The sequence below is a fragment of the Dipteris shenzhenensis genome, chromosome 33, assembly GCF_047967505.1.
Source record: "Dipteris shenzhenensis isolate YYH24624 ecotype China chromosome 33, Dip_SZ_1.0, whole genome shotgun sequence".
In the NCBI taxonomy this organism is placed as follows: domain Eukaryota; kingdom Viridiplantae; phylum Streptophyta; class Polypodiopsida; order Gleicheniales; family Dipteridaceae; genus Dipteris; species Dipteris shenzhenensis.
In genome coordinates, this window is record NC_141628.1 from 41,059,094 (window position 1) to 41,072,818 (window position 13,725).

Here is a 13,725-nt window from a genome sequence, read left to right on the forward strand (position 1 = left end):
GAAGGTTTTGGGAAAGTTTGGTGTTGGTCGAAAAATTTTGGTTTTTGTCCATTATGGTGTCGGCTGGATTTTGCGGCTTAATTTTGAGTTGGTTAGAGAAATAATTTGAAGAAACTCTGCAGGAGAGAGTTTTAGATCTTGTTGAGTAGAAAAACTTTGTCCTAGAGAAAAATTTGTGATTCACTTGTTTGCATGCCTGTATGGAGGTCAGAAGTTGCTAACAAAGTGGTTTTGAGCTAAAAGTGCATCTAGATTTCCGTGTCAAGAGTTGCAGGCATTAGACGGAGGTCGAGATGGAAGAGTTAGCCATGAAGTCTCAACCAGCAGCCCCCTGCAGCTTTGTGGTATCACGACCACACCTTGGGCATCACCCGTTTGAACGTTTTGGCTGGCTTAGCTGGTCTCTACATACTCAATCCCGCAACTGAAGAAGAAGGCCTTTCCTTACCAGTTGGCCTTCCGCTTGTGATGAAAGACCTGGGATTCTACGATAATGGTTCCATCAATCTGCCAGGGCCTGGCGTGATCGGCCCTATTAATTGGTGCCCTGAGTGGTATGACACTTGGCTAGTCAATGGCAAAGCATGGCCATATCTCCTCGTGTATCCCAAGCCATATAGGTTTCGCCTCCTCAATTCCTGTAATGCACGGTTCACCGCCTTGTATCTAAGCCTATCAACGACATCACCTTGCCCATTCTCCAAATAGGTACTGATGGTGGGTTTCTTGCGGAGCCTTTAAATCTTAGCTCCTTACTTTTGTCCCCTTCAGAGAGAGCAGATATTATTGTCGACTTCTCCACATTTCCAAATGGAACAGAAGTGTTTCTCCGGAACATGGCAGTAGAACCAGATCCCATTGAGTTCCCTCAATTTACTACACCTCAAACCTCCGTTCTCATGAAATTCGTGGTGGTTACGAAAAACGGAACTGAGGAAGGAATAATTCAAGACTTGCAGCGGATCATCAACCAACCACCGTCACTATTGCTACCAGTTTGTGAGTATCCTCCCCATGATGTTAACAAGGTTAGAGTCTTAATGCTGGCACCTCGCATGGCAGCTGGAAGAATTTACCAGTACGTAATCAACAATCGTACTTGGGAAGATCCAGTGACAGAAACTCCCATTGTGGGAAGCACAGAGATGTGGGAGGTCATAAATCGATCCCCCTTCCCACATCCGATTCCCATTCACCTTATCCGCTTCCAAGTGCTCAATCAACAATCCTTACTTGATGAAGAATATGCAGTAGGAAATTGTTCGGTACAGTTGCAGTATCCGAATGAGGGTAGTTGCTTCACTGAATATCCCAGAGCCCCATATTTCTATCAACAAGGATGGAAAGACAGTGTAATTTTGTGGCCTCACCAAATGATTCGTCTACTTCTTCGGTTCACTAGTTTAGATGAATCTTCATTCCCCTTTGATCCTACAAGTGGCCCTGGGTATGTTTGGCATTGCCATGTAGTACAACATGAGGATCATTCGATGATGAGACCAATTAGGCTTCACTTTGATGAAGCTCATGTGATAGAAAATTAATTCTCGTCATCATCAAATATTTTATAAATGATTGGTTATAGACTTGTAATGATGCATGTAAAGCATCTCAACCATTTATTATTAAACATTATAGCTTGTTGCATTACTCGTTGCATTTTTGCAAAGTAGATTGGCCCATGGGGTAGGCATGGGCTAGGGTTATACTTGAGAGCATTTTTTGTTTTCTTGAGAAGTATGTCACAATCCATAGTTACAAGCATCATTAAAGTCCAAAGCTTGCATTTTCAAAGATGTTGCACTAAATGTTCACCCAATTTTTTTGTTAGCAAATATTGCTCAAGCTTTCAAGAGAAAAATGATGCTCAATTCATCACATTTTATTTGCAAATATACATGATTGGAAACAAAATTCAGATTAGAAAAGAAAAGGTTGCGGATATAGCTACAATACCCATTGAATCATGCATAAAAGAATGTTGAATGAGCCATTCTACCTAGAAGTCAAGATACTAAATAAAAGCTGTAAACACTAAAATCAAAGACAATAGGAGGACAAGTAAAATACAATTATAAGAGCATTAATGAATTGCTCCTACATTTTTCTTGTTTGTTCCATTATAAGACTTTAAAATTTTGATCAACATTTCAATTTTTAAAAAAAAGAGTGTTTTAAATTGAATTGAGCATGCTTGGTAATCACCTCATTTCTTTGCCACCCTCCAAGAAAGACCAACATTTGAATTGCACCCAAAAAAATTTCGACTCTCAATTCATAGTTCACATATGCTTGGTTCAATTCATTAGTCGATTTGCTACTTTATTATTCCTTTGTAGCACTATAAGGCATAGGCCCTTTTTCGACAAAAATACCAATGTTTTTTACATTAATTTAAAAAAAAAAACAAATGCAAAGGTTATTATTTACATCGCTATAAGTGTTGAAAAAGAACAATTGCTATATAAGTGTTGCTATATAGCGACACTATCAAACATCACTATATAGTGACATTGGTAAACGTCGCTATATAGCGACGATTAACAAAAATTAAAAAACAACATTAGTGGGGCTAAACAGGGCCAAACAAGCCCTGTTTTACCCCACTAATGTTTTTTTTTTTGTAATTACAAAAAAAAAAATTTTATTATAAAATTTTCCTTGTGGAAAGGGTGATACAAAATCACTCAAATGAACCGATCAAGCGACAGAAGCATATACATGTTGAAGATATACAACATTGTTTGTTACAAAATTACCCTTTCAAAAAGGGTGATATAAAATCACTCAAACGAGCTGATATACAAAAGGATATACATCACGAAGTATATGCAAACTACTACTACTATGACTACTACTACTCATTCAAATCATTGTCGTCGTCCTCCTCCTTGTCGTGCTAGCCTGATCCTTGGTCCTCGTGAGCTATGCCTGATCCCTAGCCCTCGTGAGTTGCGCTTGATCCCTGGCCCTCGTCATTGCTCACCTCCTTTGACGGGACACTTGAGCTTTGATTCTAAGTGTGAAACCATATTAATTGGAAATTAGATTGGAACTTAAAGAATAAAACAATTTAAAAAGTGAGATTACAAGTAGGAGTAGACTTATACTGTGTGCGAGTAGCCACCTCAGCACAATCGACCGTCACTGCCATTGCCTTATACTCAATAAACCACGGCTTTGTTCCTATGTAAAACGTGCATCTCGTCTCTGCGTCTGTAGGAAGGCGACCCATTGTAACTTATTGTGGACCCAATTTACGAGAGTTAGATAAAGTGCATGCAATATGTACTAAAACAAAATAGAACAATACATTAAATGAGAAGAAGTAGACTTATTATGGTTGCCTTGAATCCCAACTGTCTGCATGCACCAAAGTGCCAAGTACCTATGGCGTTCAGTCGTCTCCTCGCAGTCCTCCTCTGACCCTCGAACATTTTGGGATGGTCCCTGTTCTACTTCTTGAAAAACTTCCAATCAGCTTTATCTACCCAGCTGGGTTTAGCCATCCCCTTTGCAATGGACGTATGCAAGGTTGATCTATGATGTTTCAAGACCAAACCCATGTGCTCTTGCATGTAATTCTCATTAAACTCCCAATTTGGGCGGTTAGGGTATTTTGCTTTTAATTCATCGATGACCGCCTGCTTCTTTTCGTCATCTTGATACCGCCAATCAGCAGCTATGCTGCTCTAGAAATGATGGCTCATCAACTGCCTCATGGTGGCCATCAATGTTGCACCCTTTTCATCTTCTATTATCTCTCCGGCAGCCGTGATTTGATAGGATAGGTCCTTGATCGGGTAAGGAGAACTCATGGTAGTGGCAGAGTCAAAGCGAGTGGTGTTTGTGCCAGCACTTCCAGAGCGAGGAGTAGCAGTGGGAGTAGGAGAGGGCAAGGGACCTGACTGGTACTGGGGCTCGGGACCAAGTAGAGACCTGTAGGGATGTGAGTGTGCTGACTCGTCTACATCTCCCGAGTCAGCACAACATAAGTGACCCCTTCTACTCTTCCTTCTCTTATGATGGGCATGCCCAGGTGATGACCCCTTAGTCGAAGGGGCTAGAGGGGATGGCTAGGCAATAGGTCCAGCCATTGGTGTAGGAGAGAGAATTGTTGAGGTCCTCTGGGATAGCAGAGAGAAGAATCTCTCTACCTCCTCATCGGTCATCTATGCCACAAACTCGTCGGGACTCCCGACAAAGCCATGGGCTACTAGCAAAGGAGTTCCCTGAGAGGTAGTCGTAGTGCTACGTCCGAGAGGAGTCGGGCCAGGGGTAGGTCCCTGAGTTGTTGCCTGAGGGGAATCAAAGTCCTCTAGAGAATAGAGATCATGATGTCTCCTCCTACGAGGGTTTCCGTACTCCTCGGATGTGCGATGTAATCCCATGTCTAACATAGAAACAAAAATGAAAACATAAAACAAAAAACAAGAGAATACATTGAGAAAGCATATGTGAATACATTGACAAAGCATAAGAGAATACATTGATAAAGCATATGCTTATGCTTATGCATAAGCATAAGCATATGCACAGGCATAGGCTTAGGCATATGCTTATGAAAAGAAGAGAAAAATAGAGGGAAAAAGAAGAGAAGGAAAGGAGAAGGAGAAGGAGAAGGACATGCATAAGCATAAGCATAAGAGAAGGAGAAGGAGAAGGAGACATATGCTCATGCATAAGCATAAGCATAAGAGAAAGAAGAGGGAAAAAGAGCATAAGGATAAGAGATAAGGAAAGAAAGCATATGCTTATGCTTATGCATGAGCATATGAGCATAAAAGAAAAAGAGAGAAAGCTTAAGCATAGGCAAATACATATGCTTATGAAAAGAGATTGAAAGAGGGAAAAGAGGGGGAGAAAGAGAGAGGAAAAGAGGAAAAGAGGAGAAGGAGAAGGAGGAGGAGAAGGAGACATATGCTCATGCATAAGCATAAGCATAAGAGAAGGAAGAGGGAAAGAGACCATAAGCATAAGAGAAAATGAAAGAAATCATATGGTTATGCTTATGCATGAGCATATGAGCATAAAAGAAAAAGAGAGAAAGCATAAGCTTGTGCTTATGCATGAGCATATGAGCATATGCTCATGCATAAGCATAAGCATAGGCAAAGAGGGGAAAAGAGGGAAAAAGAGATTGGAAGAGGGGAAAAGAGATTGAAAGAGGGAAAAAAGAAGAGAAGGAAAGGAGAATAAGCATAGGCAGAGAGGAGAAAAGAGGGGAAAAGAGATTGAAAGAGGGGATGAAAGAGGGGAAAAGAGCATAAACATAAGAGAAGGAAGAGGGGAAAAGAGATTGAAAGAGGGGAAAAAGAAGAGAAGGAAAGGAGAGAGAAAGAGATTGAAAGAGGGGAAAAAAGAAGAGGGGAAAAGAGATTAAAAGAGGGGAAAAAGAAGAGGGAAAAAGAAGAGAAGGAAGAGGGGAAGAGAGGAAAAGAAGAGGGAATAGGGGAAGAGAGGGAAAGAGAAGGTTCCTATGGCCATCACTACAGCTAGCGCTTAAGGCACTAGCTGTAGGCCAATGCAAATAACAAAAATAACAAAAGGAAAAAAGAGAAAGCAATTTCTTACCTAGAATAGTCCTGCTCGGTGTTTTGTGGACTGGCCCTACAAAAGAGAAGAAACACACCATTTTTCAAATAACTAGTTAGAGGAAGGAGGAGTTTAGAGAAGCAACTTCTCAAAGGGATTGGATTGAGGAGACAAGCATAAGCGTATAAACAAGGAGAAAGCATAAGCCTACAAACAAGGAGAAAGAGGAGGAAGAGAAATACCAAAAGAGAAGAGCTGAGTCTTCTTTCTTTCACAAAATCTCGTTTGTTGTCCACCTCTAAAAATCAAGCATGAAAACTAGCACATAGCCTTAGCAATACAAGGAGAAACATGCTTCAGCACTTACAAAATGAAATCTCACAAAAAACGAACCTACATTGCTTAAAGAGACTCACCTTCTTGAAAAACTTCTTTTCACACAAGTAAAGAGGGAGAAGGGTGGAGAGGGAGCACAAGTGTTAGGAGAGGGGCTTGGTAGGGGTAAGGAGTAAAGAATAGAGAGGAGGAAAGCGAGGTCATCGAATATAAGGTGGGAGGATAGATTTTTGCTTTTCTCGCAATAAAGATGCTGAGGAAAGCGTCGTGCGGGGTTTCGGGTTTAAGCCCCCAGCGTCGCTATATAGCAATGCTTTGCTCCTATTCCATCGCTATATAGTGATGCTTATATCCAGAAAGCGTCGCTATAGAGCGATGGAACAGAGCAAAGCATCACTATATAGCGATGGAAGAGAGAAAAGCGTCGCTATATAGTGACGGTTCATGGCACTTATTGTGAGAAGAGAGAAAAGGAGCTCATGGGTGGCTATTTTTTGGATCTTAATAGATTTCCTTGCAGCTCATGTTGTGATTTTAGAAGTGTGCAGATGGAAGGGATGAGTGGAAGCTTGTCAGATGATGCGCCAACGCTCAGGAGCACAAAGTGGTTTACAGAGAGGTTGTATTGTCATTGCACTCATTGCAAGTGAGAAGTACGACATCCACGTCGTATTATAATGCACCACTTGCAGATGTATGGGGAGGAGCCCAAACCAGTACCCACCATTGGTGTTGCACGTGGTGATGGATTATCGGTAAGTCAATGCTATTTAAGTTTGCTCAACATCTTCGTTGACATGGCCCATAGTCTTGGTGAATTACAATATCCCACCATGGCTAATAATAAATAAGGGACACCTCATGCTTGCACTACTTGTGCCAAGGAAGTACAAGGCCAAAAATATGGACGTGCACATGGCACCTTTGATAGAGGAGTTATAGATCTTATGGAGAGGAGTGCAGGTCTTTGATATTTCTAGAGCTCCTAGACATACCAATGATATTTTGATCAGGGGTATCTTGATGTGGACCATGCATGACTACCTAGGATATGGAGAGTGCGCAGGTACGTGGTTGTATCTTTACATATATAATATAGGATTATGCTTTTATGACTCTCTTTCACACACATGTCTTATACTAACACATTCATGTACGCATGCAAGGCTTGTTACAAGTGGATATCATGCTTGTCCTGTTTGTGGACCGGGTTTGAAATCGCTTGCACGATACTCCAAGCATATGAGGAAAAATGTTTATGAAGGTAAGGTAATACTCAAGACCTTCCGTTGGACCATCTCACGTGTGGAGGTCAGCTTGATCCACCACCACCATATTTGAAGGCAAGTGACAAGATTCAGGCTTGGAGGGTGAATGCAGAGGAACCTCCTCATGGTATGAAGAGGCTATCGATCTTTCGCGAGCTTCCTTATTGGGGTCAGTTAAAAATCAATCATCTCTTGGATGCCATGCATATCTTCAAGAATGTGGGGGCTACTATTTGGGCACACTTGGTTGGTTCCAAAGACTCAAGAGGAGTTCGAGAAGACTTGCATGTTATGAATAGGATGTCTCGTTTGTGGCCCCAAGTGCATGCTTCAGGAAAAGTTATCCTCTCGAAAGCAACATGGATCCTCTCTACAAGAGAGGAGGCAGTAGTCAAGGCGGACATTGCCTCTCTTCAAACACCCACAGGGTACATGCATTGCTTGAAAGCAGCATTTTCAAAGGACAATAAGCTTAGTGGGCTCAAGTCCCATGATTGGCACAAGGTCTTACAGGTATTCTAAGTTGTAGGATTAGTGTACCGATAATCGTGATGCGTTAGTGTAATTATGATTATGTTATATTGTTGACATGACTTCTTTGTTGCTTTGATAGTTCATCCTCCCAATTACAATAAAAGGGTGCTTACAAGAAGATGTTAGAAATGCTATATTCAAGATCAGTGGTATTGTGAGGTATGCTTACTATCAAATTGCATTGAATGCATTTTCTTCAATTTAAGCTAAATAATATGTAGACTGATTATGAATATATCGTACATGGGCATGTGAAATAGGTGGATATCTCAAAAACAGAGCTCCATATCGAGCATCGAGAAGTCTAGGGTGGAATCCATCGAAGCCGTATTCGTGCTTGAGAAGCACTTTCCCTCGAGCATTATGACAACTCAAGTGCACTTGCTTGTACTCATAGTTGATGAGGTGGCCATTGCAGGTACTGTTCATAGTCGGTGGATGTTTTTCTTGAGTAGTTTATGAAAACTTTGAAGGGATTTGTAAGACAAAGAGCAAGATCACAAGCAAGCATGGTAGAGGGATGGCTTGTGCAAGAGTCATTAGTATATATCATGGAGTTTCTTGCATCCATGGATCCTGATATGCCATTGGCATAACAACGATGATGATCGCATCGTTGGCGAGGTTCCCCAAGGAAAAGGGATTAAAAGAAAGATGAGCGAAGAGCAAATGGAGAAATTCAATAAGTTTTGTATCCTCAATAGCAAGGAGATGCAGAAGTGAATTGAGAGATATGAAGCAGCCAAAGCAGAAAGAATAAATATAAGGACAAGATTCAGAGTATGTACAGGCGATCGCAACCATATCCACGAGATCTCACCCTTCTCCCCACTCACATGTCACTTGATTGGCTACAATTGGCTCTACGTAAAGCCGAACGCGATGGAGAGATAATAAAAGAGCGCGAGTGAGAGTTATCATCTGGATGTATGATGCATGCAAGTCTCTTACCTCTTGACGTAATTAAGTAATTATTTGTGGCAATATACACTATAAAATAGATGCATCTTCATTGTTTTAATGATGCTATTTTACAATACAAAAGGTACAGTGCATTATGATCATATGGATGACATTTTTGCGTGGAACGCATCGATTCAAAGAGAGTCACGTATGATTGTGGAGTCATGGCTGACTTTACACAAGATAACCGAGCAAGTGCTTCGGATAGCAATCTTCTCTCCTCACAGTTGGATTATTGTTGGATTATTGTGTAACTATACGCGAAATCTATGAAGTTGATTTTAGACGATTTAGTATTTTCATTCTTGATGTAAAATGGTTTAGAACTATTTACAGTGGTCCCCATGCGAGAGTGAGAAAAGACAGTAGCGGTTTCTTTGCAATAGACTCCACCAAACTTTGGACCGATGAAAGTGATACTTTTGTTCTTCTTGAGCAATGTGAGCAGGTGCATACTAATGATTTAATTAATCCAAGCTTTCGTTTTTAAAGATCCATTGATACATGTACTTAAGCATAATTATATATATATAATTGATGGCATTTAGCACCCATCTTCAATATAGGTGGTTTTTCATCCGGATCATTTTGATCCAAGATGGTGGTATGTGATCCAAGTTCCACCATGAAGTAAGCAAATTTTTGAAGAAAGAAATGTAGATATGGAGATGCCAATACCAATGCCAGATCCAATTGATCTAGATGGATCTAGCGAAGAAGATGAAGATCCCAATATGATCCAAGAGGAAGATGCATATAATGACATCGTAAAGGAGGAAGATGGAGATCATGATATTGAGGAAAAGATGACGATCATCAAGAATCACCACACTTTATTGAAGAAGATGATCAAGTACTCTTTGGTGAACATACGATGCTAGAGTACGATGATGATATAGGAGATCAACTCGATATAGAGTTAGAGATAGACTTATTTGGCACATTAGACTTGGCTTAGGATGAAGCTGTTGATGTAAATTCTCTTCATTAATTTTTTTCATCTCAAACTTGGACATGAATATATGAGCTTCAAATGCTTGATGTACATGCTCTTGTACTTTTATTCTCTCAAAGGATCAAACATGCACAACAACACAAAGCAACTATAGACGCGCTTGGTAGATGCGCAAAATAGCAGGCGCATCTATAGGCGTTGCTCTAGTAGAGAAATTACGGGCGCGTCTATTAGCGCGGCTAAATGCTCGTCTATTTGTGCGTCAATCACCGCGTTTATTTGCACGTTAGACCTGAGAAAATATGGGCCCGTTTAACATCCCGTCTATTAGCGCGTCTATTTGCGCGTGTATTTGCGCGTTTATTTGTGCGTTTACACTGAGACTCAGACGCGCATTTAGACGCGGGGTTAGACGCGCTCCAGAGAATACAGAAAGTGAGATTTTGGTGTACATCATTGCTTTCCAAACATTGCCCATGATTACCAAAGCACATAATTTTTTGCAAGCCCACATATACAAGAATTAAGGGAAATGAGGAGAATGAGACAATATGTAAAATAGTTTTGCCAATATCAATTGTGGGGCTACGGTTCAATCTCATCCTCAATGAGATCAACCCTTGCCAAACTATCTACTTCAAAATCCAAACAAGTGTTTAGATCTACAAATACATTCAACCCACTACTACTTCTGCCACTCATGTGCTCATCGAAATCAAGATCTCCAATGGTAGGCTCGTCCTCACGGGTAATGCCGGCCTCAATATCTATATCTCCTATCTCATGATCATCCTCCTCTCTTGTATCACGGTCATCATCATGTCCATGGGCATGATCATCCTCCATACGCTCCATATTAGTAAATGTACTATACATCACTTTGGAACGTGGCATAATAGGTATGACATGCCACCACCTATTATTATCCACCATTGGTTGATAGACAACCTAATTCAAACACAAATATAATCATGTTACTTTTCTTGCATCAAATATTTAAAAGCGAGTATTTTTATGTGTGTGCACAGTACCTATTCACATTGTTGCGGTAGTATTAGTGTGTCCTTCCTACTTTGCCAAAACTTTGTGGAGTCAATAGTTACAAAGCCACTTGCATGGCGTTTGATTGTTGCATTAGGGCCTCTTTCCACCACGTCCTTAAACCACTTTACATCCAAAACATACACAAAGAAGCGTCGAAAGTCAAGCATAATGATATCTTGGATTATGCCACAATAATCATCCATGACTCCATTGGCTCCCTCAAAGCTAGCAATGACGCCGCAATCTTGTGTGTTTCTCTTATCATCAATCCGTTGTGTTCGAAAATGCTTGCCCTCACACCATATAGCATTGAACATAGTGCACTACGCCAAGAAAAAATCAATTAAATAAGCAATCTAAATTATAAAAACCTCCTAACTTATGCATAACATTCTATATACCGACCTTGCTCATGCATCCCCTAGCACCATTCTTCCATTGTGATATGCATCCCCTCGTCTTTCTCTGCTTTCTCCATTTCATCAAGTAGCCAATCCACATGAATATCCTTTGGAAGTGCTCTTAGACGCTGAGGGTATGGCACACGAGATCCGTGGTGTGTGCGAAAGAGGGCCCTTTCTTCTTGTCTTCTTGCCTTTGCATCCTCGTATCTTGTCACCCATCTTTTCATCACATCACTATTAAGCACGCAAAAGAGGTTGATACTATTACGCAACTCCGTGTCTATTACTTTGTTGCGTCCTCTTCCTTGAGGCACAATAGAGGTCATCCTTAGGTCTTCATCATCTCTCCATAGTCGTGGGAGAGAGCTATCCACATCAACAAGAAACTCAGAAATATATACAAGTGACTCTTGTACCAACCAACCCTCGGCCATGCTACCTTCGGGTCTTGCATTTTGTCTCACGAAGCCCTTCAAGGTCTTCATGAAGCGCTCGAGGAAGAACAACCATCGTGCATGTATAGTACCGCATATAGCAATCTCATCCACCAAATGCACTATGAGATGTAGTTGGCTTGTGAGAATAGAACGTCGAAATGTCTCCTCCACTAAACAAACCGCCTCCACTGACATAACTCGAGCATTCTCAACCGTGGTGGGATCTATTTCCTTTGAGCTCACATACCTCACAAGCTCGCCCATCTTGTAAATACAATCTTTCACGTCCTTTGATGCACTACGTGAAATGCTAGTAGGTAGTATGAACTGAACCCGCGAGGAGGTGGTTGATTAGTTGCTTATAGCTATTCACTCACAAATTTGAAAGGAAAAAGATATTATGCATATAAAATACTTACTTGGAGCATCTTGTGCCAATCATGAGATTTCAAGCCATATAATTGCTCTACACCTCTTTTCTTGCTCTTTGTAAAGGCTCCCTTCAAACACCTCATGCATCCAGTGGGAGTACGAATTGTAGTAATAGCACGCTTCACCGTCGCCATCTCTAGCTTTGATAACATCCACGGTGCACGAGGTAAAAAAACACGCCCATTTGGTCTCTCTTGAGGCCAAGCTTCACGCATCCTCCCTGTGGTACGTAGATCCTCCCTTATGCCTGCCGAATCTCGTGTCCCATTCAAATGCTCCCAAATGGTAGATGCCACATTCTTGAAGATATGCATGGGATCGAGCAGGTGATTGATCTTGAGGTGGGACCAATATGGTAAACGATAAAAGATGGAGTATCTAAACAAAATAAAGTATTAGCGTGCAATCTTCACTTTCAACCAATATAGCCAATCTTTACTTCCAGCCAATAGTTACAAATCCTTACCGGCTCATGCCAAGTGGTGGAGGAGTCGTGGATCCGTCCCAAATTCTCATCCAATCTCCCGCGGTGAGTGATTGTGGGAGGACTTCATTCCAAGGGGCAACATATCTAGGATGTTCAGGTGGGAGAAATCGATGGTGATTCTCATAGATGACCTTATTCAATGCGTCTGCCCGTGAGGCAACTAGCGAAGGACCACAAACAGGACATGCATGGTAACCCGATGTAGTGAGACCTGAAACAATAGATGCAATTAAGAGTGGAAGGTGGGTTTAGGGTGCCACGTCCTTGCCTATTCATAATTAAAAAATGCAATTCTTACCTGAACACTCGCCATAGCCTGGGAAGTCATGCATCGTCCACATCAAGACTGCTTTGCAGTTGAAGTCTCGTGACGAGGGAGGCCTGCTCACATCATGCACCTCGATACCTCTCCAAAGTATCTCTAGCTCATCAATCAAAGGCTCCAAATAAACATCAGGGTTTTTGACTTTATGTTTCCCTGGAATTAGAAGGGACAGCATGACATGTCCTTTCTTAATAGCCATAGAGGGTGGAAGATTGTAATTCACCAATACCACTGGCCATACACTGTAAGACGTGCTTTTGAGACCAAATGTGTTCACACCATCCATACCCAATCCAAGTCTCAAGCTCCTAGGTTCTTCCTTGAAGCTTGGCCATGTGTCTTCAATATGCTTCCACGCAGGAGAGTCCGCGGGAGTTCTCCACTTGCCATCGGTTGATCGATGGGAGGAATGCCATGACATGAGCTCTGCAATAGATTTGCACTTGAACATATGTTGGATGCAAGGGATTATGGGAAAATGTCACAATACCTTACGAGGCACGTCCAAGGTTTTGAGATTTGCTCTATATCTTGCCTCTCCACAAGTAGGACACTCTCTTGCATCCTTATGTAGTCCACGAAACAAAACGCAATCGTTGACACATGCATGGATGCGCTTGTAATCTAATCCTCCAAGAGAGGTCACATGTTGCCTTGCCATATCTCTTGAGGTCGGTAATTTATTCTCCCTTGGAAGCATTTTACACAATAGCCTGCACGTGAAGACCATAAATGAGAAAAAGCATTCGAGTAATTGACCCACGCGCATAATTCATCATGTTTGCAAAATCGACTTTAAATTAAAGCTTACTTGAGTAATGCATTCAAACTTGCATTGCTCCATCCATAGATGGTTTGCAAGTTTAGTAACTCAAGGGAGGCATGTAGAACAGAGAATGTGCACCCCTCAAACAGTGGAGTCGATGCTGCGGTAAAAAGATCATCCTGCTCCATGCTATTATCCCTCCCTTGATGGACATATAAATCCCGCACCATATCATCAAA

The 13,725-nt window shown here is 41.4% G+C and overlaps 1 pseudogene; it reads left to right on the top strand.

Annotated features, from left to right (window-relative positions):
* The first annotated feature begins 200 nt into the window (after positions 1-200).
* Positions 201-1,650, top strand: LOC147880114 (multicopper oxidase LPR1 homolog 1-like; annotated as a pseudogene).
* Positions 1,651-13,725: the final 12,075 nt, after the last annotated feature.